The 21,797-nt window shown below is 39.6% G+C and overlaps 1 protein-coding gene and 1 long non-coding RNA gene across 8 annotated transcripts in view; one reads left to right on the top strand and one right to left on the bottom strand.

Annotated features, from left to right (window-relative positions):
* The window catches only part of LOC137637479 (clumping factor A-like), a 123,460-nt gene that overhangs the window by 68,408 nt on the left and 33,255 nt on the right, over positions 1–21,797 (bottom strand). The gene's annotated exons all lie outside the window — the stretch shown is intronic.
* The window catches only part of LOC137637481 (uncharacterized), a 178,299-nt gene that overhangs the window by 151,730 nt on the left and 4,772 nt on the right, over positions 1–21,797 (top strand). For 6 of the 7 annotated variants that reach the window (XR_011043653.1, XR_011043652.1, XR_011043655.1 and 3 more), the window contains 2 exons: positions 6,662–6,797; positions 14,052–14,160. This is a non-coding gene — a long non-coding RNA (uncharacterized lncRNA). The remainder of the gene's footprint in view (positions 1–6,661; positions 6,798–14,051; positions 14,161–21,797) is intronic. The other variant, XR_011043656.1, reaches the window with a different exon arrangement.

Below are 21,797 nucleotides of genomic sequence, written 5' to 3'. Positions count from 1 at the left end.
TTCCCACTCTCTTTAACCCTGGGATTTAGGTCGAGAGTTCTCGACAGGAAGGACAAGGCTCCTGAGGAACGTGAAAAACGACCTAAGGTCATCCTGCAAGTGATTTAACCAGTTGCAGACGTACCGTGAGGTATTATGAGTACCAGCGATAAACTCTCCCAGAAGACATTGCAGAATCTTGCAATTAGTGTTCCAAAGCTCTTGAAAGGTTTTAAGAAAAGGGCTATCTATAATATAAAGAAGAGGGAGTTTTAACCCAAATATTTTGCACTGCATTCTTAGGAGGTCCTGGAATCTCCTAGTCTTGACTAGAAAAGTGTAAACTTATCATGTGATCTGCTAGATGTCTGATTCAAGCACAATTGCCGCTATGATGTGATCTGCCAGAAGATGTGTGGTTTTAGCACACAAACTCCACTATCTGTGCTTGCAAGAAGATGAGTCTCCTACTCTAGTGGAGGGTTAGAGTAGGAACAAAAGGAGAAATACATCTCTGGCAGGGATATTTCGATATGACCTAGTGGGAAGGAAGAGGTTTGCCTTCGTGGAATGCTAGTGTTTCACAAACCAACATCATTCCTCAACCACATTTATTCCTCCTATTTTATAGAACCATGTGGTTTGACACAAGGTGTAACAACTAGCTCTTATTGATGGATTTCAAAATGCATACTACAAACAAGGTCGTCGTCAAAGTCATCGTCATTGAGTTCGTCTAAGTCTTCGTCGTCATCAGAGTCATCTTTATATGTAATTTTTGCTTGTAGAATTTTTATCTTTTTCAGGAAACCTTATAATTTTTTTTTTTACATTTTCTTTTCAGAACTTAATCCGGAAAAATTGAATCTTCTTTATTATGTTTTAGCTACCACCACTTGTTTTTTTAATTTATTAAACTTTATATAAGAAATATGTGTTACTTCTCATTTCAGAGTACGATCTACTGTACATGGTGATCCCAGCATCATTGCATGTTGGAAAGGATATTTTATGAAGGTTTTCGCCATCACTCACCTTATTCCATTCGGAACATTGGGAAACGCCTGTAAGCTACTCCCCGTTCCCACTCTTTTCAACCTTGGGATTTAGGTCGGGAATCCTCGCCAGGAAGGACAAGACTCCTGAGGAACGTGAGAAACGACCTAAGGTCATCCTGCAAGTGATTTAACCGGTTGCAGACGTACCGTGAGGTATTAGGAGTACCTGCGATAAACTCTCCCAGAAGACATTGCAGAATCTTGCAATTAGTGTTCCAAAGCTCTTAAAAGGTTTTAAGATTAGGGCTATCTATAAAATAAAGAATAATGAGTTTTAACCCAAATATTGTGTTGAAGGCTGATTTATATATTAGCCTGTTCTATAATGCTGGTATTTTTTAGTATGATTTCGGAGGACTTTATTCGGAAGAAAATGTTCTTCATAATTGTGTTATACTGTAGTTAATTTACTATTTTTTCTTTCAGAGTATTATCTACAAAATGATAGAAATGAAAGCATTATTTTGTAAATGATCATTTGTTCCGATATGGTATACTTTAATGCACTGCATACTTAGGAGGTCCTGGAATCTCCTAGTCTTGACTAGAAAAGTGTAAACTATAATGTGATGTGCTAGAAGATGTCTGATTCAAGCACACAAATGCCGCTGTGATGTGATCTGCCAGAAGATGTGTGGTTTTAGCACACAAACTCCACTATCTGTGCTTGCAAGAAGATGAGTCTCCTACTCTAGTGGAGGGTTAGAGTAGGAACAAAAGGAGAAAAATATCTCCGGGTGGGATATTTCAATATGACCTAGTGGGAAGGAAGAGGTTTGCCTTCGTGGAATGCTAGTGTTTTACAAACGCCAACATCATTCCTCAACCACATTTATTCCTCCCATTTTATAGGACCATGTGGTTTGACTCAAGGTGTAACAACTAGCTCTTATGGATGGATTTCAAAATGCATACTACAAACAAGGTCGTCGTTGAAGTTGTCGTCGTTGAAGTTATCGAAGTTGATGTTATCTTCATATTGAAGTCTTAGTATTGCATTCGTCAAAGTCATCGTCATTGAGTTCGTCTAAGTCTTCGTCGTTATTATCAGAGTCGTCTTCATATGTAATTTTTGCATGAAGAATTTATATCTTTTTCAGGAAATCTTATAAATTTTTTTTTTACCTTTTTTTTCAGAACTTAATCCGGAAACGTTAATCTTCCTAATTGTTTTAGCTACCACCACTTGTTTTTTTAATTTATTAAACTTTATATAAGAAATATGTGTTACTTCTCATTTCAGACTATGATCTACTGTACATGGTGATCCCAGCATCATTGCATGTTGGAAAGGATATTTTATGAAGGTTTTCGCCATCACTCAACTTATTCCATTCGGAACATCGGGAAACGCCTGTAAGCTACTCCCCGTTCCCACTCTTTTTAACCTTGGGATTTAGGTCGGGAATCCTCGGCCTGAAGGACAAGACTCCTGAGGAACGTGAGAAACGAACGTAATGGAACCCTGACCTAAGGTTATCATGCAATTGATTAACCAGTTGCAGACGTACCGTGAGGTATTAGGAGTACCTGCGATAAACTCTCCCAGAAGACATTGCAGAATCTTGCAATTAGTGTTCCAAAGCTCTTAAAAGGTTTTAAGATTAGGGCTATCTATAAAATAAAGAATAATGAGTTTTAACCCAAATATTGTGTTGAAGGCTGATTTATATATTAGCCTGTTCTATAATGCTGGTATTTTTTAGTATGATTTCGGAGGACTTTATTTGGAAGAAAATGTTCTTCATAATTGTGTTATACTGTAGTTAATTTACTATTTTTTCTTTCAGAGTATTATCTACAAAATGATAGAAATGAAAGCTTTATTTTGTAAATGATCATTTGTTCCGATATGGTATACTTTAATGCACTGTATACTTAGGAGGTCCTGGAATCTCCTAGTCTTGACTAGAAAAATTCAAACTATCATGTGATCTGCTAGAAGATGTCTTGATTCAAGCACATAAATGCCGCTATGATGTGATATGCCAGAAGATATGTGGTTTTAGCACACAAACTCCACTATCTGTGCATGCCAGAAGATGAGTGTCCTACTCTAGTGGAGGGTTAGAGTAGGAACAAAAGGAGAAAAATATCTCGGGCTGGGATATTTCGATATCACCTAGTGGGAAGGAAGAGGTTTGCCTTCGTGGAACGCTAGTGTTTTACAAACACCAACTTCATTCCTCAACCACATTTATTCCTCCCAAGGTCGTCGTTGATGTTATCATATTTGAGGTCTTAGTTGTCATCAAATTCTTCAAAGTCTTTGTCGTCATCAGAGTCATCTTTATATGTAATTTTTGCTTGTAGAGTTTTTATCTTTTTCAGGAAACCTTATAATTTTTTTTTTTAATTTTTTTTTTCAGAACTTAATCCAGAAAAATTTAATTTCCTAATTGTATTCTAGCTACCACCATTTTGTTTTTTAATTTATTAAAGTTATTTTAAAGAAATATTTATTTTTTCTCATTTCAGAGTACGATCTACGGTACATGGTGATCCCTACATCCTTGCTTGTTAACCTAAACTGACTGGAACAAATTTCTTTTCTCTTTTTCTGTTTCAGGTGAGCCTGCCTGTGAGGTCCAACCACGCCACTTTGTGCAGGCCGTGACGGGCGCCGTTGCGGCACGTTCATGTCCTCGGAGGAGACTGATCCTCACACACTGCATACACTGTCCTTTGTACCGAAGTCGCTCGTGTTCGAAGGAATCCCCTTGTAGTGTGTCGGGAGTGGTTGCCATACCAGTGGGTGAGGTTTGGTTTGCGGAAGTAGTAGTTTAAAAGGGATTCTCCCCCTTCGGGGTCAGCCTCTAAGGGGAAGAAGTTGAGTATGAGTGGCGCCCTGGTAACGCTGGGATAACCTCGTTTGGTGTCTCCTCATATTGTCGACCCTAGAGAGGCAGTGAGGGAGCCCTCCATGGGGGAGTCCCTCTCATATGACGCTGTTCATTTGCTGTGGCCCCCCTCAGGGTTGACGGGTTCCCCATCAAAGGAGAAGCTACAGCAGGTCTTGGGTCTTGGTTTGCGTGTGCACTCAAGCGATGAGTCCTCTTCTGCTCTCTTAATAGGTCCGCTAACGTACCTATTAGTCCGGACCTTTCTTCATGTCTAAAGGAACGTGTTCCTTTACCCCAGAGGTTCTCATCTATGTCAACTGGAGCTGCTGTAGTTCCCCCCAGCCACCCTCGAGTGGGTAGGCAGGGTTGCCACCTCGCAGTTGAAATCTAATGGCTACTTCCAGCTATGCTGAAAGATAATCCATATAAATAACTCCAGGTCTGTATTAGTTAGGGAAAAATACAAATTATCTATGAATTTGTCATTTTCAGTGACTTGTTTTGTTGTTAGCAGTAGATTTTTTTCTTGCAAGTATTTTTAATATGAACATAAGTTGTCCCGACACAAGATACAAACTTTCCGCTCTTCAACCTAGCATTGTTATATCGGTGGAGCTGAAAACTTGTCGAAACTGAAGTTGACTAGGGTTTTAGTAAACCGGTAGTTAGCAGGGGTGTGTTCACCCACTCCTCCCACCAGCACTGGTGACTCGGTCACTTTTTATTTTGGCTCAGTAGAGTGTAGATGTGTCTCACTCTCCCGTTAACCCAAGCTAGCTGGAACTAATTTCTTTTCTCTTTCTTTTTCAGGTGTTCCTACCCGTGAGGTCCAACCATGCCACTTGGTGCAGGCCGTGAAGGGCGCCGTTACGGCACTTTCATGTCCTCGGAGTAGCCAGATCCACACACTCTGTCCTTCGTGCCAAGGTCACTCGTATTAGAAGGAATCTCCTTGTAGTGTGTGCTGGGAGTGTTCGCCCTCCCAGTGGCTGAGGTTTGGTAGGCAGAAGAAAAAGAAGTTTAAAAGGGATTCTCTCCATTTGGGGGTAATACTCGGGTAATAATGCAGCCACAGTTCATTCGATCCTGAGATAGGAAGGGCACAGTTTTGAGTCTGGCAATGTTTGTCAGACTATTGGCTTTCAGGGGGCCAATTGGCAAAATTGTGGCACCCTAGATATACCGGAAGAGGTACATATAATGACACAATTACAGCAATTGATGGTGTAAAACGTAATTGTAAGAAAGGAAGTTGAACCGAGTGGTTCTTGGAGGTGTAAACGTTGTCATAATTCAGTCGTGTTCTGAAATTTCTGCCTTCAGTGCACACAAACCCATTTTCTCATAACCTAACCTAGTTTGTCATTTTGTGTTTTCATGTTGGTTATTAATGGATTTACTAAATGCCAATTGCTGAACATGTGAATTTTCATCAGGTTTGGACAACGCAAAGTGTGGCTAAAGGTACTCAGACACTGTATAGTACTGTAACCTTTACTGCAGTGTATAGGTAACAAACAGTACTGAAATACAGTACTGCAAGTGTTGACAGCATTGTTTAGTACTGAAGTACAGTACTGCAAGTGTTGACAGCATTGTTTTGAAGTGACTACTTGAGGCATCCATTTGCTCCTTCTGCGCACAATACGTAGATGGCTAGATAAGAACTTGGAGATCATTCAACAAGCAATTTATATTGGGTGGTTTAGTGAGGAGTATTTTATGATACTGTACTGGGCATCTTCCAGAAGCCAGTATATAGTCACAGATAATAGAATTAGAGAGATGATTTGCTTAACCCTTTTACCCCCAAAGGACGTACTGGTACGTTTCACAAAAGCCATCCCTTTACCCCCATGGACGTACCGGTACGTCCTTGCAAAAAAGCTATAAAATTTTTTTTCCTATTTTTGAAAATATTTTGAGAAAATTCAGGCATTTTCCAAGAGAATGAGACCAACCTGACCTCTCTATGACAAAAACTAAGGCTGTTAGGGCAATTTAAAAAAAATATACTGCAAAATGTGCTGGGAAAAAAATAACCCCTTGCGGGTTAAGGGTTGGAAATTTCCAAATAGACTGGGGGTAAAAGGGTTAACTGTAGTTTTATTGATAAATTTCAGCATCAACTATCGAGTCCCTTCATTTTACTTGCTTCTGAAAGCTGCTGTGCCTTAATTTAGTTGTCTTTTTCGCCGTCGGACCCTAGGCGCTTTTACTTGACTATTATACCGGCTTTCTTTCTCCCACCCTGCTGTCTTGCCTCTTTGTACTTCATATGGGCTAGATTCTATATATCCAATTGCAATCCTGTCGAGGTTGTTTTGTTGAAAGTCAAGTATTGAATACTTTTTTTTCCATTTTGGCCTTTTTGTCTTTCAGTTTAATGAAATTGTAACCGCCGTTGTTTTTCAATTTTTAATTACTAATTATTCATTCATTTGTAGATAGTGTGGGAGGGTGGGCTGTGCCACCCTAGCAGTACCAGCCAAACTCGATTGAGTCCCTTGTCAGGCTGGGAGGAGCATAGAGAGGAGATGTCCCCTTTTTTGTTTCATTTGTTTGATGTTGGCTACCCCCAAAAATTGGGGAAGTGCCTTAGTGTATGTATGTACGTAATTATTCATTCATTTGTAGATATATCTAGGATTTTTTTAGTATTCTCATGTCTTTAAATGTTGTAGTAAAATCTGGTTTTTTGTTTAGCTTAGTAATAAGTGAATTTTGATGTTGAATGAACAAAAAAGGTCAATGTTTTTAATACCTAATTTATTTCTACAGGTAATTCTTCACAGTCTGCAATGCGGTACATCTTAGTGTTGATCTGACAATCAAGATTAGAAGTGAATTTCAAGATTATGCTGACGTCATTTGCATCAGGAAGAATTTAAGCATCCTTACCCAGTTAACAAATATGGTAGAAATTTTCTTATCACTCTGTGAAATTTTAGATAGACATTGGCTTGATAATTTTTTTTTTCTAAGCACCGCATTTTGAGTTCAGTTGTCTTTTAATTTCTATGTCAACTCATTGCCTTCCATCAATTTAAAGTTATAGGTTATCTAGTGTGGTCTTAAGACCGGCAAGTATGAAGTTATGCTACTTCACACTCATTACAAAAGATTGTTCCAAATCAATGATTTGTCTAAATGTGAAGCATTTATAATTGGTCTGTTCACAAACTTCTATGTATTGGTTACCCTTGGGTGTCTTCACCCTTATTACTGGAAAGGGATACTAATTGTCAAAATTTATTGTTACCATTTTATTTGTAAGAAAATTGGATATTTGTCTTTAAAAATCTCTTGATTCAAATGTGCCATTATTTTATTGAAACTTACTGGAATTCATTTGCTATTTATTCTAAAATCAGGAGCCCTTTTAATGAGAGCATGCCCTGATGAAGTCGGTGAGCCTGAGCACGGCATATCATTCCCGTGCTGAAACTTGGTGACGGGCAAGAGGGCTCTTGAACTTGGGGAAATTGCTCCCCCAGTTCGAATCTAAATTTCTCATTCATCTTTTTCTTTCAATATTAATTCGACCTTCTCCTAATTTTATAAACTTTCTTTCGTGTATCTTTACCAACTCCATGAGAAAAATTTCCCTTATATATGTATATATGTATTTATTGATTTTTCTTTTTCTTTTGGCTTGGATGTTTCTACATCCATTATAGCTGCTGGCACGGATGGTTATATATTTGCTATTGCTGCCCTGCTTTGACGAACTGGAGAAGGTGTAGTGGTTGGGAGGTATTTGCATTCAAAGCTATATGTGAGAGTATTGGATGATCTCAGCCATCCCGAAGATAGTTTGGACCTTTTTGGAGGAACTATTCTCAAGTGTTGGGTCTTCGCAATCCAGGGGGATCCAATGCTTGGCGTAGGACTCTCGGCTTTTGGCCGGAAGCCCGTCATTACAGATATGGGGAGGATGATTCCATAGTTAATTGGTCTCAGTCCTAACAGGCGGGTTCAGCTTACACGTGTGCCTCTATATCCGTTTTGATGCTATCCTTCGGGTAAGGTATGGAGAGGACCATCTGGGAAGTATACTCTCATTGTGCCGATAGTGGAGAGTGCACATTTCCTTTCTGACGTGTGATGGCCTAACATTCTCGAGCAGGTACAACAAACTAACCCTTTTCTCTCTCTCTCTCTCGTCTAATGGATTCTTTAAGTAACGAACCCCCATCCCCTGGATACGCTGACTCTCCCCCGGCACTGTTGACGACCTCTGCTAATTCAATTAAGGAAAATTCTGTTGACGACCTAGGAACAAAAAAGGACCCCTCTACCAATGTTGTAAAACCAATTTAATTGGGTAATAAAGGGAAACTTCGAATCCTTCATGTTACCCAAATTCCAATAAATACTGATTATGATATGCTATATAAAGCATTTAGATGCTATGGAGTGATTAAAGAAATTAGAATGAAACTTGAAAATGAAAAATGGCATTCATGGATAACTTGTAATAATCATGAAGAAGCATTCAATGCAATATGTAACATCAATAATATCAAAATTAATAACTTAAATGTCTTGGGTTCCCTATGTCATAAGATACCAAACAATTGAGATATATATAGACCTGCTGACTGGTTTGAGAAAGATATCGATTTAACTATGCTCCCCCAGAGAAAGCCAAAACCACCAGTGTGACTTGTTGCCGAGCCTAAAGGGAGTAATGGGAATTATTTTAAAATTAGCAAACAAACTCAAAAAAAGGTAGGAACCATTGCACCAGGTGATATATCTCGCTTTGGGAAAAATAGCTTTCTAATCCATGCAAAATCATACACGCAATCAGTAATACTTTCTAACCTTAAGACAAGCAGTGATGAGGATATGTTAGATGTCAAACCCCACCTAAACTTCAGTTACGGAAGGGGAGTAGTCTTCAATAAAGGTCTGAATGAATTTACAGAAGAGAAAATACTAGCCATGTGCCCATTAACAGTGTGGAAAGTGCATAAAATTCCTGGGACGTCGATGATTATTCTTTACTTTCCAGGATGCTGATGTGCCTTTCCACATCAATATTGAAAATGAAAGAATAAAAGTTCGACCTTTTAAACAAAAGCCCTTACAATGTTTCAAATTTGGACATCCTTCTAAAGTTTGTAAAAATGGAAAAATGTGTAGCATCTGTGCCAATCCTTATCATGGAGAGTGTACACTTGAGCCCAGCTGTTTGAATTGCAATTCAAACCATAAATCCACTGACAGGAGCTGCGAGATTTATAAGTTTGAAGAAGCAGCCCTCAACAAATCCAGTTTAGAACACATAAGTGTAGGACATGCCAAAAGACTACTGAAAAAAACCAAACAGCTATGCAAAGGCATTGAAATCAAGAGAAAATATACCACAGGAGACATCAAGCCCACATAGTGCTGCCAGTAATTCCAAGAAAAGAAATACATCATCTAACGATAGTAAAGTTTTGCGTGACAAGGTAAGCATATTGCTTTCCAAGGCTTTGCCACTGTGTATTAAAACTGCGACACTGCCCACTTCTATACAAACTTCATCCCCCATTACCAGCAATAGTACTAACCTCTCTCAGGCCATGTCCTTGCCTGATTTGATGGAGGTTCCACCTGAAACAAAGTTACCAGGTGCACCTGTGGTAGGGAAGGTACAAAAACCTGGTAGATCCTCACCACTGATGAATAGGAAAAGAGAGAGATCTCCATCTCTCTCACCCCCTTCCATAAGAAATATTAGAGTGATGACATCAGATAAATATGATGTTTTGTCTGTTGATGTTTCTGATCAACAAGAAGACATTTTAAGTAAATCAGAAATTCAAGTTGAGGTCCACCATCCCTTTCAACAATTGGATCAAAAGGACAAGAAAAGCTCAAACACAAAACCATATTTATCAAGACCCTCTTTAATAAAACTACCGGGAAATAGCGTTAGATCAAAAATTGCCAATGGGAAGACTTCATCTAAAAGCTCTTCCAAAAAATAAACCATAGTTTTTTCCTCCATTTTGCAATGGAATTGTCAGGGTTTAAGGGCCAAATATGAAGAACTTGAGCTCCTGGTTTACGAGCATTCCCCCATAATTGTATGTCTACAGGAGAGCAAGCTTGATTCTAATACCCCTTGTCCTCGCGAAAATATTAGTCATAGGACACCTTATGATCACGGAGTGGGGAGCCATGGCGGAAGTCTCATATACGTTCGTCAAGATGTTCCCCAAATATCTGTCTATTCGTACACCTCTGCAGGCAGTGGTTGTACATATAAAATCTGTTCGATGTACTTGCCTCCAAATGATAACATTGTATGATGATTTAGTAGTGATTCAATGGCTCCTTCAACTTTTTTTTTTTACTTGGAGATTTGAATATTAGACATCCTTTGTGGAGTGATGTTTTAGCAAACACCAGGGGCAATATTATATCATCAATTGTGGAAAACGAGGATGTCGAACTCCTATTCAGGAGAGCACACACACTTCCATGTTCAGACAGGTAACTTGTCATGCATTGACTTTTCAATTGCAAGCTCTAACTGCCTCCTTGATTTCAATTGGAGGACATTAGATGATTGGCATACTAGTGATCATGTACCAATCATTATAAACACCAATAATGGTCCATTTTTACAAAGATCTCCATGATGGATTCTAGACAAGGCAGACTGGGTTAAATTTTCTGAGCTAAGTGAAATCGAAGGGAGAGCAGAACAGTTTGAAAGTATTGATGATGCCATAGACATACTGAATGGAACTCTTCATACAGCAGGAATCAATTCGATTCCCGAAACCACAGGACTATTCAAAAGACGACCAGTCCCGTGGTGGTCCTCAGAATTAACAGTCTTGCACAGAGCCACCAGAAAATCCCTGACTAGATTGCGTAGACGCCGTACTGATGAAAATTTGATTTCGTATAAAAAATGTAGAGCACAGTTCCGTCGTGCAATGAAAGAAGCTAGACGCCAATCTTGGGTGGCTTTAGTTTCCTCCATTAACAGTAGAACACCACCATCTTCTGTGGAGGAAAATGAAAAAAATTGCCGGCAAATTTACCACCAACGCACCACCAGTGTTGAAGGTGAATGGCCAGTATATAACTGAAGCAAATGAAGTTAGCAATGCCCTGGCTAATCCTTTTTCAAATGTATCCAGCAAGTGTGAAGGAGCTTTGGTCACCAGTATAAGAGCGTTGAAGAAAAGAAAATTTTAAGTTTTGCAACAGGAAGGGAAGAATCGTATAATTCTCCTTTCACTGAAAGAGAATTTGATTCCGTACTCGCTACTTGTAACGATACAGCCCCTGGACCTGATGGAATTCCATATACAATGATTAAACATGTACATTTTAATGCAAAGCTATTTATATTAAGCATTATTAATAGAATATGGCATGATCATAGTTACCCAAGTGTTTGGGAACTAGCCATTATTTTAGCCTTTTTAAAACCCGGTAAAGACAAGTTTTTAGCAGCAAACTATCGTCCTATTGCATTGACATCTTGTTTATGTAAAATCATGGAGAAGATGGTCAATGCAAGGCTGATATGGTACCTTGAAAAGAAAGGTATTTTATCACCGATTCAATGTGGATTCAGAAAAATGCACTCGACTGATGTGTTGATACGACTAGAGTCTTCTATTTGTGAAGCGTTTGCTTCCAAACAGCACCATGTGACAGTTTTTTTCGACCTTGAAAAGGCATATGATACCACATGGAGATATGGTATTCTTAAAACCATTCATGAATTGGGATTGAGAGGAGAGCTGCCACTATTTATTCAGGCATTTCTTTCGCATAGAGTTTTTCAAGTGAGAGTAGTGGAAACTATCAGAGAGTAAGTGTCAGGAAGGAGGAGTTCCTCAGGGTAGTGTGCTGAGTGTAATCCTGATTGCACTAGCAATTAATGGGATATCCTCAGTCATTCCCCAGGATGTTCTCTCAACACTATTTGTGGGTGATCTCTCAATATCATTTGCTGGAACTAGAATGGCAATGGTTGAGAGAAAAATTCAACTCTCTATTGATAAAATTATCCATTGGGCCGATATGAATAGATTTAAGTTCTTGACAAGTAAAACTACCATTGTCCATTTTTGTCGTATCCGGGGAGTACATCCAGACCCGGATATATACATTAAAGGTCAACGGATACCATGTTAAAGTGAAGCTAAATTTTTACGTTTGATATTTGATTGTAGGCTTACATGGGTTTCTCCCTTGAAAGCATTAAAAGCTAAATGTGTTGAAGCTCTGAATATCTTAAAAGTATTGTCCCATACATCCTGGGGGGCAGACCGCAATACTATTTTAAAATTATACAAGGCCTTAATTTTTTCCAAAATTAGTTGTGGCTGTGAAATATACTCCTCGGCTACCCCAAGCCGATTAAAGATATTAGATTCAATACATCATGCTGGTATAAGATTGTCCACAGGAACGTTTAGAACCTCACCTATCCCAAGTCTTCTTGTTGATGCTGGAGAGTTACCTCTAGACCTTTCCCGGATGTCTTCTATTCTTTGGTATTGGTTTAGATTGTAAAGACTCCCTAATTCTTTAGCCTTCCAGACTGCAAGCCTTGTAAGACACGCATCATACTTTGAGTTGCACCCAAAATATCCTCAACCTTATGGCTTTCAGGTGAAACGATTATTAAATAGTCTGGATATAATTAGAAATAAGGTACTTCCATTCAAGGTATCATCAACGCCTCCATGGAAATTACCAGAGGTATCTTTTTGTAAAAAATTTTATTGGAGATAAGAAGAATATGTCAGACCTAGAAGCCAGGTCTCTCTTTAATGAACATGTTAACCCTTTTACCCCCAGGCTTTTTGGAAATTTCCAACCCTTAACCCCCAAGGGGTTACTTTTTTCCCCAGCACATTTTGGTGTATATTTCTTTTAAATTGCTCTAACAGCCTTAATTTTTGTCATAGAGAGGTCAGGTTGGTCTCATTCTCTTGGAAAATGTCTGAATTTTCTCAAAAAATTATCAAAATTATGAAAAAAATAATTTTTATAGCATTTTTTTGCAAGGACGTACCGGTACATCCATGGGGGTAAAGGGATGGCTTTTGTGAAACTTACCAGTACGTCCTTTTGGGGGTAAAAGGGTTAAAGAGCATAGAGGATCAACTTTTATCTATACTGATGGCTCCAAATCTGATGCTGGCGTTGGATTTGGAGTACATAGTAATGGTTTTAATTGTAGAGGTGCACTTCCTCTAACAGCTTCCATATTTACTGCCGAACTCTATGGCATATTAACCGCTATTGAGAAAATAGCGTTGGAGAAGGAGGGTAATTTTACAATTTTTAGTGATGCAAGGAGTGTTCTTCAAGCTTTACAAGTTTTTAATTCTAGTGACCCTCTAGTTTTAAAGATTTTAGAATGGCTTTTCATTATTGGACGGAGAGGTATAACAGTTCGATTTTGTTGGGTTCCAGCACATGTAGGTGTGTCTGGGAATGAGAAGGCAGATTTACTGACGAAGAATGCTGCATCCGAGTTGCTGCCAAGAAGGTATCCCATTCCCTGTAATGATTTCTTACCTGACATCAAGAAATTGGTTTGCAATAAATGGCAACAGCAATGGGATAGCCTAGATGGCAATAAAATGAGAGGTGTAACAAATGTCATATCTCCTTGCAGGTATATTATGATGCCCCGAAAATGGGAGACGTCTCTTTGTCGTCTCGGTATTGGTCACACTCGGTTGACACACAAGTTTCTGCTGAAGGGCCAACACCAACCGTATTGTGACGACTGTTTAGTACCTCTAACATTGAGGCATTTGTTGACCGAATGCCCCAATTATAACAACTTAAGGAATAGATATTTGTTTGAGGCTCGAGGTGAGGGTGGCAGGTTCATCCTTGCCGAGATTCTTGGAAATGTTTCCTACTATAATACACTCCAATTATAATACTCGGGTTTGTAAAGAAAAAAGCAAATTACTTGAAAATGTGCGAGTTTTCCTAATTGTTTTCGTAATCATTAAAAATGTGTAAAGTGTTTTGTAATATTTTCTAACCTGTGTAGTGCCTATTTACTGGACTCGTTTTGTATTATTTTTTTTTACCTTATTTGATTTTGGACTTTACTTTATACATGAGCATAGATTTAATATACATGAGCATAGATTTATATATTCCTTGTTATTCACAGAACTTTGGCTAGATTTGAGGAGAGCCAAATTATATGGCCTTGAATATGGACAGCTTTGAATTTGAGTGCTGTAACAGTTTGCAGTTCATCAGAATTTAAATATCTCCTGGTAAGTAGTGTAAATGTGTTTTATTCTTAATATAAGTAAAGGCAGTGTTCCATTTATTTTTGGGGCAGACCGCAATACTATTTTGAAATTATACGAGGCGTTGATTTTTTTCCAAAATTAGTTATGGATGTGAAATATATTCTTCAGCCACCCCAAGCCGGTTAAAAATATTAGACTCGATACATCATGCAGGTATTAGATTGTCTACAGGAGCTTTTAAAACCTCGCCTATCCCAAGTCTCCTTGTTGATGCTGGGGAGTTACCTCTAGACCTTTACCGAATGTCTTCCATTATTCGGTATTGGTTTAGATTGCAAAGACTCCCTAGCTCTCTAGCCTTTCAGACTGCAAGCCTTGTAAGACACGCATCATACTTTGAGTTGCCCCCAAAATCTCCTCAACCTTATGGCTTTCGGGTGAAACGATTATTAAATAGTCTGGATATAATTAGAAATAGGTACTTCCATTCAAGGTATCATCAACGCCTCCATGGAAGTTACCAGAGATATCTTTTTGTAAATATTTCATTGGAGATAAGAAGAATATGTCAGACCTAGACGCCAGGTCTCTTTTTATGGAACACGTTGAAGAACATAGAGGATAGACTTTTATATATACTGATGGCTCCAAATCTGATGCTGGCGTTGGATTTGGAGTACATAGTAATGGTTTTAATTGTAGAGGTGCACTTCCTCTAACAGCTTCCATATTTACTGCCGAACTGTATGTCATATTAACCGCTATTGAGAAAATAGCGTTGGAAAATGAGGGTAATTTTACAATTTTTAGTGATGCAAGGAGTGTCCTTCAAGCTCTAGAAGTTTTTAATTCTAGCAACCCTCAAGTTTTAAAGATTTTAGACTGGCTCTTTATTATTGGATGGAGAGGTTTAATGGTTAAATTTTGTTGGGCTCCAGCACATGTAGGTGTGTGTGGGAATGAGAAGGCAGATTCACTGGCTAAGAAGGCTGCATCCGAGTTGCTGCCAAGAAGGTATCCCATTCCCTGTAATGATTTCTTACCTGACATCAAGAAATTGGTTTGCAATAAATGGCAACAGCAATGGGATAGACAGAAGGGAATAAAATGCGAGAGGTAACAAATGACATATCTCCTTGGAGGTATAATATGATGCCCCGAAAATGGGAGACGTCTCTTTGTCGTCTCCGTATTGGTCACACACGGTTGACACACGAGTTTCTGCTGAAGGGCCAACACCAACCGTATTGCGAGGACTGTTTAGTACCTCTAACAGTGAGGCATTTGTTGACCGATTGCCCCAATTATAATAACTTAAGGAATATATATTTGTTTGAGACTCAAGGTGAGGGTGGCAGGTTCATCCTTACCAAGATTCTTGGACATGTCCTACTATGCAAGTGCCATTTTTAGATTTATTTCAGAAGCAGGTCTTCTGAAAACTATTTAACTTTTATAATGACATTAAACTTATATGGTTTTAATTGAATATTCTTTTATTTTTTATATATATAAACCAAATGATATCGGTGTCAATGACCTTAGATGTCAGGGTACCTGAAAACTTTTGAAATCAATCAATCAATCCTAGATCAACTTCTAAGAGAAGCGGAAATGTCCCTGTTCCTACGGACATGGAATGTGGTTGTCTCGGCTGCATGTGGATAAAAGGGATGTCCTGAAACTTTCTCTCTGTTTCCTTAGGTGATTCCCCAGGATCATCCTTATGGGCCAATTAGATCTCATACTCCCTTGATTCCATCTGCTTATAATGCAAGTTTTCTAGATCCTTGTGTTACGACATCTAAGAGTGAGTGACTTAGAGGAGTACCGTTTGGTCCTTATTCTTGACTTGACCTCAAATGAGGATGATGTTGAGCCACCACATCCTCTTGCTAAACGATATCCTGACCCTGCTTCGCCTGCGGAGTTGTTCCCGCATGATCAGACTTTCCCCCATTCCTGCACTAGAGTTGGGGAGACAGTGGAAAGACATTCTTCAATGGTGTAAGAATTGTCATCCAGTAGTCAAGCAGGAAGATGTTTCCGTTCTTCCGCCAAGTAAAAGGGCTAGGGTAGACCTCGCTAATTCTCCCTCTCCAATTATGATTTAGGATCCGTCTTCCGCCACTGTAGAGGTAGGTTGCTCAGATCCTACGGGCGTAGATCCTTTGGAAGTTCCAACAGCAGAGCCGGGTGAGGAGTCGTCCTTTCTGCTGGTTCTTGGAGTAATCCGAAGTTTGAATAAATATGGAGAGGTCCCTCTGTTACCTTCCATAGAGAGGAAGACCATTGTTGGGTTCTTCCCTGAACATAGGCTGGAACTGCTCTGGTCCTGACAGGGTTAGGACACCATTCATAAGATTAAACATCAGGTCTCTGCTTTGAAGGACTTGGAGTTGAGAGGTCGTCAAAGTTAATTCCACCAGTGCTTTCTACATAGAGAAAGGTCTACGTCCCAGAAGGGACGTATCCTAATCCGCTGCCTCTGGGTCCTGGTATGGCGTCCTTGACCCCTTGTTTCACGAGTGAGAAACTCAGCAATTGGTGGTTTTCTCAGCGCCAGAGATGTAAACTTTAGAACGGCTTCCATATTACGCCTTGTAGGCATTCTCATGGTTGGATCACTTGTACAAAAACAGCACAAAGAACTTGTGCAGTCAGGCTAAAGTACTAGAATTCCTGATTCACCAATGTGCTTTCCTCTTGGGTAACTGCATCCCTAAGAGAAGGGATGCAGTTGTTAGTAAGTTTGCACATCAAATGGCTTCGAGGGATTCATTGGGTCTTCGGGACACCCTGACTCTGGTACATAGGTTAATGCTACTATAATTTTTATTTCAAGTTAAAGATGGGATCATTATTGAATTCCTTCTAGGTAGTAGGTTGGCCAGGGCACCAGCCACCCGTTGAGATACTACCGCTAGCGAGTTATGGGTCCTTGGACTTGCCAGACAGTACTACATTTGGTCCTTCTCACTGGTTACGGTTCGTTTTCCCTTTGCCCACACACACCAAATAGTCTGGCCTATTCTTTACAGATTCTCCTCTGTCCTCGTACACCTGACAACACTGAGATTACCAAACACCTCTTCTTTGCCCAAGGGGTTAACTACTGCACTGTAATTGTTCAGTGGATACTTTCCTCTTTGTAAGGGTAGAAGAGAGACTAGCTATGATAAGCAGTTATTCTATCAAACCATTGTTCTCTAGTCTTGGGTAGTGCCATAGCCTCTGTACCATGGTTTGTCACTGTTTTGGGTTAGAGTTCTCTTGCTTGAAGGTACACTTGGGCACACTATCTAATTTCCCTTCCAGTTGTTTTGTTAAAGTTTATATAGTTTATATTTATTTTTTCCTTGTTTCCTTTCCTTACTGGGTTACTTTCCCTGTTGTAGCCCCTGGGCTTATAACATCCTGCTTTTCCAACTAGGGTTGTAGCTTAGCAAGTAATAATAATGATATAGAGCTCAAGATATTTCAAATACTTATGTACATTATGGCTTAAATGGAAGAAGCATCCTTTCAACATGACTAATGGCAAAAAAGCAATTTGTTCATGATCCCAGTATAATTCTTTAGGCTGTAAATCTGATAATCATTTATCATCCAGAACATTCTAAAGTATGTTCTGTGCTTATTCGATAATAGAGCGTGCAACACAGGAAAACGCCGCCGTGTCCTGCCATAAGACAATGAAAACACCACCGTGTCCTACCATAAGACAATGAAAACACCACCGTGTCCTGCCATAAGACAATGAAAACGCCACCGTGTCCAGCCATAAGACAATGAAAACACCACTGTGTCCTGCCATAAGACAATGAAAACGCCACCGTGTCCTGCCATAAGACAATGAAAACACCACCGTGTTCTGCCATAAGACAATGAAAACACCACTGTGTCCTGCCATAAGACAATGAAAACGCCACCGTGTCCTGCCATAAGACAATGAAAACACCACCGTGTCCTGCCATAAGACAATGAAAACACCACCGTGTCCTACCATAAGACAATGAAAACACCACCGTGTCCTGCCATAAGACAATGAAAACACCACCGTGTCCTACCATAAGACAATGAAAACACCACCGTGTCCTGCCATAAGACAATGAAAACGCCACCGTGTCCAGCCATAAGACAATGAAAACACCACTGTGTCCTGCCATAAGACAATGAAAACGCCACCGTGTCCTGCCATAAGACAATGAAAACACCACCGTGTTCTGCCATAAGACAATGAAAACACCACCGTGTCCTGCCATAAGACAATGAAAACACCACCGTGTCCTGCCATAAGACAATGAAAACACCACCGTGTCCTGCCATAAGACAATGAAAACACCACCGTGTCCTGCCATAAGACAATGAAAACACCACCGTGTCCAGCCATAAGACAATGAAAACACCACCGTGTCCTGCCATAAGACAATGAAAACACCACCGTGTCCTGCCATAAGACAATGAAAACACCACCGTGTCCTGCCATAAGACAATGAAAACACCACCGTGTCCTGCCATAAGACAATGAAAACACCACCGTGTCCTGCCATAAGACAATGAAAACACCACCGTGTCCTGCCATTAGACAATGAAAACACCACCGTGTCCTGCCATAAGACAATGAAAACACCACCGTGTCCTGCCGTAAGACAATGAAAACACCACCGTGTCCTGCCATTAGACAATGAAAACACCACCGTGTCCTGCCGTAAGACAATGAAAACACCACCGTGTCCTGCCGTAAGACAATGAAAACACCACCGTGTCCTGCCATAAGACAATGAAAACCCCACCGTGTCCTGCCATAAGACAATGAAAACACCACCGTGTCCTGCCATAAGACAATGAAAACGTCTTAAATATTCCCTCTGCATACCACACATCGGATTTATGATAAAAAAGCTTACCAGCTTCACCTTCCAAAAATTTATTCTTTCATCTTCTTGACCATGTTATATGCTTTTACAAATTCTGCAGTAGCATGATTAGGTTTCTATGTTGCATCATATTGAAATCCATCACATTTAGAAAAAAAGAGACTACATTTCATTTCATCTCAAGTGCCAAAATAGCCTGGCCTCAAGAAGGATGTCGCTACCTCGAAAAGGACGTCAGTAAACCAGTTCGGCGCCAAATAGCTGTCTCCAAACAGCTAAAGCCAAAAGGCGGCTCCAAAGAAGTCCCATTCCGTAGCATGTGACCCCAGGGTCGAGACCTTCTCCATCCCATTGTCCTGCAGTGGACTAGAAACAGCTACATTTGTTGTTATTGTTGTAGATTAATACAGGTATTAACATTTGTAGATGTAAGGATTGTAGTTTGCTTTGAATATCCAGTTACCGATGAAGTAGGGGTAAATTTGTGTTGTTGGACTATTGACAGTAGGATTAATAAAAGGTGAGCGTTTTACATCCTGCCATACTGCTATCAAGTTACAAAGAGCTCTATTTTTTATCTTAAAAGAGGTATCATCCACATTCTTCCTAAACGAGGGATGGTGAAATCTACAAACCAATTAATCATCATACAGGTAAAATATTCAAAACTGAAATCTCCCATTTAAAGGCTTTTTATTTGGCCGATACATGTCTCTGTGTACAAGACAGGTTCTATCAGTCTTTTCATCCCTACGAAAGAGAAATAAGAGCTTCCTGGAATCACTGTTTTGCTCCCATATGGGACCAAGGGGTTGGATACTTCCAGGGAAGAACCAACCAGTTCAGTTCTAGGGGGACTGCCAACCCACCAAGCAGTGAGTCTCTCTATTTACAGAAATTATTCATAGATATACAAACCAGAGTCTTATAACCTAACTCCCCCCTCCTCCCAGTCCTGGACCGAAAGGTCATAAGTAAAGCTTTCAGACTGCTGAGAGGGCTTGGCTTCTTATCCGCACCCTATCAATAGTTTAAGCACTCGTTAAACCATTCTCACAACACACACTATCGTGGGCTGAAACTCTTTACGAGGGGAAGTATGGAGAAAATTTATGCATTCTCATTAATCATATGATGCTACTACATTCCGGTAGGCCCTGCTGCTTCTTCCGGTGCCTTGGATGACCGCGAAGGTAGCAGCAGTAGGGGAATCTGTGTTATAAAGCTTTATCTGTGGTGGATAACGGGGGAGGGTGGGTTGTGGCACCCGTAGCAGTACCAGCCGAACTCTGTTGAGTCCCTTGTCAGGCTGGGAGGAACGTAGAGAGGAGAGGTCCCCTTTTCTGTCATTTGTTTGATGTCTGCTACACCCCAAAATTGGGGGAAGGGCCTTGGTATATGTATGTATGTACATACAGTCACTCAGTCTTATAGGACTGAAATCAGTGGTTCCCAAACTTTTTCAGGGTGGTGTCCCCCTGGTTTCCAGATGAACTCCTAGCGACACCTCCCCCTTGATATACTTTAAACTATGCAACAGAGCAATGCATTTTATAAATCTAATGACAATTGTATTCTGTAAACGTACATGTTTTGACATAAGATTATGCAAAAACAAAGGAAAAAGTAAACTAGTTATTTCTTGAATGCTCTCATTGCGACCCTATCGTTCTCAGACACAGCTTATGTCTCACTGCTCACTATGTCAATCCACTGCCCACTTTGGGAAAAACCAATTTAGATTCTCGTAAGGCTATCCACTATTACACAGTATTCTAGAAGTTTTATTCCAGCTTTGGAATGATATTCCTAATCAGGTAGTTGAATTGGTGGAACTTCAAAAGTTCAAACTAGCAGCGTTTTTATGTTGAACAGGCTGACTTAAGTTTCTTTCTATACTTTATATAAGAAAGATCTATTTTAATGCTGTTCCTGTTTTTAATACAGTATATTTTATTTCAATTGTTAATTCCTTTTTTTTTTAGTTGATTTATCTCCTTATTTCTTTTCCTTACGAGGGTATTTTTCCATGTTTGAGCCCTTCGGCTAATAGCCTTGCTTTTCCAACTAGTGTCGTATCATGGTCTTCCACTGTCTTGGGTTAAGAGTTCTCTTGCTTGAGGGTACACTCAGGCATACTATTCTATCTCATTTCACTTCCACTTGTTAAAAGTTTTTATATTATATATAGGAAATATTTATTTTAATGTTACTGTTCTTGAAATATTTTATTTCCTTGTTTCCTTTCCTCACTGAGCTATTTTCCCAGTTAGAGCCCCCTGGCTTATAGCATCCTGCTTTTCCAACTAGGGTTGTAGCTTAGCAGGTAGTAATAATAATAATAATAATGATAATCCCTAAGGGAGGCCTAGCCTAACATCTTTAGTTAGGATGTTGAACAGGAATCATGACTTTCACTTCTCTTCGGGACCAAAGTACATTGACATATCCTGGGTCAGTAAAGCAGTTAGATTGGTCATACAGGGATTTTCACTCAACTTAGGATAAGTCTCCTTTAACGGGCATGTTCTTTCTATGTGGTTTCTCTTCCACTTTTTTTATGAAGTTGTTATAGTTTATATAAGGTAGATCTAATTTAATGTTGTTAATTATCTTGAAACTTTCTTTTGATTGTTATTACTTCTCTTGGAGTTCATGTCATTTTTCCTTTCTGCACAGGTCTATTTTTTCCTGTTGGAGCCCTTGGGCTTATAGCATCATGCTTTTCCAACTAGGGTTGTAGCTTGGCTAGTAATAATAATAATAATAATAATTTCT

The sequence above is a fragment of the Palaemon carinicauda genome, unplaced genomic scaffold (assembly GCF_036898095.1).
Source record: "Palaemon carinicauda isolate YSFRI2023 unplaced genomic scaffold, ASM3689809v2 scaffold78, whole genome shotgun sequence".
NCBI lineage: Eukaryota > Metazoa > Arthropoda > Malacostraca > Decapoda > Palaemonidae > Palaemon > Palaemon carinicauda.
The sequence above is the reverse complement of the archived record's forward strand: the minus strand, read 5'-3'. Positions and strand labels throughout refer to the sequence as shown.